Source organism: Bidens hawaiensis, unplaced genomic scaffold, assembly GCF_021521415.1.
Source record: "Bidens hawaiensis isolate Kalapana, Puna unplaced genomic scaffold, B.hawaiensis_p1.1 tig00032805_1, whole genome shotgun sequence".
NCBI classification, from domain to species: Eukaryota; Viridiplantae; Streptophyta; class Magnoliopsida; order Asterales; family Asteraceae; genus Bidens; species Bidens hawaiensis.
The window spans coordinates 147,234-151,002 of record NW_027495604.1 but is presented as its reverse complement, the minus strand read 5'-3'; the positions used below and the strand labels follow the sequence as shown (position 1 = coordinate 151,002).

The 3,769-nt window shown below is 40.0% G+C and overlaps 1 pseudogene; it reads left to right on the top strand.

Annotated features, from left to right (window-relative positions):
- Window positions 1–2,056: 2,056 nt before the first annotated feature.
- Window positions 2,057–3,279, top strand: LOC143584081 (protein EXORDIUM-like 3 pseudogene; annotated as a pseudogene).
- Window positions 3,280–3,769: the final 490 nt, after the last annotated feature.

Here is a 3,769-nt window from a genome sequence, read left to right as displayed (position 1 = left end):
GTCCTGTAATCAGTGATTGATATCACGTGTTTAAGGTTGCAATATAACGAGTATTTGTTTATTGTAACGTGTGTTCGATCGTGTTAACTCGTATCGTCTTCTACGCTCGTAACGTCTTGCGTAGGGATTCCGCACCTACGTAGAACGAGATATCTCGTGTAGATCCGGCTGGGAACCTACAACGCCGGAGGATGGTTACGGAAAGACCCCCTCCCCCTTCTTGTCCTTCCCGTAACGAACTCACAGTGTCTGTTTTTCAGGTTCCGGTCACTGGACTTCGGGGAATTGAGCTTGTATCGTACTGGTTGTTATCCGTATCTTACCCTATAGACTTATCGGATCTAGGATCCGTCAAGGGAAGTAGATCCGTGTTTCTTCAATAATAATAATAATAATAATAATAATACATCTGGGGCATAATTAATTGCATTCCATGTATAAGCATAGATTATAAAATGTGTTCGAATAATGAAGTTCTTTTAATTTTGAAATGATTCTCTAAACTTGAAAACTAAACCCCTAAACTTGAAAACTAAACCCCAAGGACATTTCAGTTGGGAAGGCTTGGGTAACGACTTCCAAATATTTTAACCATGATAATGGATAATTATCTGAAAACCTTTTGATCGAGTATGGTAAACACGAATGATTAAAGTCTCTTAGTAAAGATGTCTCTATAAAATGCTTTTTGGTAATCATAATAATAATAGTACTAAGAAAAAGGATAAAAAGGGTCTTCTTGATACAAGGTTTTGATGCTCGCTATTATGCTTTTTATCTTCAATTTACCACAGCTCATCTTTAAAGGATCTTTTGAGTTTAATTTATCATATGTTTGATAGCAATAGTATCTAAACCTACAAGAATAGAAGACATGATAACTTTTTAAAACACAAAAAACACCTCAACCAAGGAAAATTTGTCTAAAATTTTCAACTTCTTAAGGTTCAATAACTTCTTTAACGGACTATTTTAGAATACATGGAATGGTTTTCCAAATATTAAAGGAGTGACCTTTTCTTTAACAAATAATAATTTACTTTTAAATCCACCAACTTTAGGATTCAAACTCTCGACTTCCAAAGAGAGAAAACATCTATTACATCAACAACAGATACCATTGGGCCAAATGTCATTTGTTAGATGTCAGCAACGCAATTGTACTTTCTAAATGGATAAGCATTAGAAAATCTATCGAAGAAAAAACATAAGAAAAGCCATGACAACGCTTCTAAATTATAATCGCTTTGCTTAAATTCTCCAATGTTCCATCTATTTTTAAACGATCATTACTCTAGCAAAGCATAGAAGTTACAAGTTCCTAAAATTGTCTAGTTAAGATATTTGTATTGCATAGTCTAGAAGACGAACATTCCAAAATAGAATCACATGGTACGTTGACTAATATGAATAATTGAATAAAAGTGATTACCATTTGCACAAACTACCTCACACTTCGAAAATGTTCTTAGATCAATAATCCAATTCACCTCATTCCTAGTTTACACAATATTAACTTGTAACAGTCACTCAAATCATTGTTAGGACTAGAAAAATACCAAATTTAATAACTCATAAGAGACGAATTGTTGTATAAACCAAGTGACATAAGGACCACCTTAGACTATATTTAATTCATTGTGAGGTAATGTCTTTTTTGACTTCTTAGGCCATATATAGTGGGACGACAAAACAAGAGAAATGAGGCGATATTTGAGGTGAACACCGCCCCCCTGGGCTACAAAAGAGGCGATTTGTTGGGGGGTGACGTATTCTTGTCCGGAGAATTGTTGTAGAGAATAATATTAATTTAATATGTTGTGTGTATGTTATATATATATATATATATCTTATTGTGTATAAAGAATGCGTCTTTTGATAAATACATTAAAAAAAGCTTTTGTCAAATTAAAAAATAAACAAATAGTTAAATTCAAATTCAAAATAGTCATTAAAGTAATCATGAATCCCAAATCTATAAAACTCCCAAAGTGAATGGACCTAAAGTGTAACTCCGTACTCAATATTTTTATTTTTCATCAATATAAATACAATTATATATCGTCTCAGTTAAATATCTGTCCTACACACACAACTCACAACACTCACTCTCTCCAAAAAATGAACCGGTGGTCCGTACTCAACCGCCGGTCACCGGTGCCGGAACTTATAATCCTCGCCGTCTTCACCACCATCCTCTTCACCCACCCGACCACCGCATGGCGCCCATGGCCCCACCAAACCACCAACACGACGGACCTCCAATTCGGACCCTCAAAAAAGTACGAAGGCTCATCGGACTTCGTCAAACTCCGGTACCACATGGGCCCGGTTCTCACCGCCAACATAACCGTACACATTATCTGGTACGGCACATGGCCTAGCGCCCAGAAGCGTATCATCCGCGAGTTTATAAACTCGATCTCGTCTTCCACCACCCGGTCCCCATCGGTTTTCGGGTGGTGGAAGACGGTCCAGCTCTACACCGACCAGACCGGTTCGAACATCTCTCGAACCGTTCAGCTCGGTGAAGAGAAGAACGATAGACTCATGTCGCACGGAAAGAAGCTCACACGTCTTTCCGTGCAATCGGTCATAAAAGTAGCCGTAACTGCCCGAACCAAACCGTTACCAATAAACCCCAAAAGCGGGATCTATTTGTTACTCACCTCGGAAGACGTATACGTTCAGGACTTTTGCCAGAATGTATGCGGCTTCCATTATTTCACATTCCCGTCCATCGTAGGGTACACGCTGCCCTACGCGTGGATCGGGAATTCGAACAAACTGTGTCCGGGTATGTGCGCATACCCGTTTGCAGTTCCCGAATACATCCCGGGGTTAAAGCCGGTGAAGTCACCGAACGGTAACCCCGGGATTGACGGGATGATAAGTGTCATCGGTCATGAGATTGCTGAGCTGGCGTCTAACCCGCTGGTGAACGCGTGGTACGCCGGGCAAGATCCGGTGGCTCCGGTGGAAATTGCCGACCTGTGTGAGGGTATTTACGGAACCGGAGGAGGTGGGTCCTACACGGGACAAATGTTGAATGATAAAGATGGTGCGACATACAACATGCACGGGATCCGACGGAGGTTTTTAGTGCAGTGGGTTTGGAACCATGTTGTAAATTACTGTACTGGCCCTAATGCGCTCGATTGATATCAGTATCGGACATATGGTGGTGGTGTAATATTTTGGTTTAAACGAGGGCTGTTTGGTCCTTTTCTCGGGTTTTAAATTATTTGTTTTGTCTGTGTTTTGAAGTTTATTAGGCTGAGGGGTGTGGGGCGCTAACCTGGGCGCGTGAGCCCCTCTGCTCGCGCCCCCAGGCGCTAACCCCACACCACCGGGGCGCGAGAGGGGCGCGAGCACGAGAACCAAGGCAGGCGCCACCCTGCTAGCGGGAGGAATTGAGCCGTTGAGGTTTGGGAGAATGTGAAAGAGCCGTTGAGGTTTGACTCTGCCTGAGTTAGCTCTAGAATGGGTAATTAACTGCAAAAAAGTTTAATTGTTAATAAAGCTCTAATTAATTGAACGTTATAGGGGATACGAAGGTTGAAGATGTGTCCATTGTTGTGTCTGGTTCTGAAAATATTTTAGAGAGAGAAAATGGTTTTAGAGTTGGAAGAGTTACAGTGCCAAGTTTATGATTTAACATAGAGTTAAATATATGGATGGGTAAGATTCTTTTATCTTTTTTCTTTAAAAGCTGATTCACCTATTTTATAAAAAAATAAAAAAAAAAATCCACTTTAATTTTTTTTTA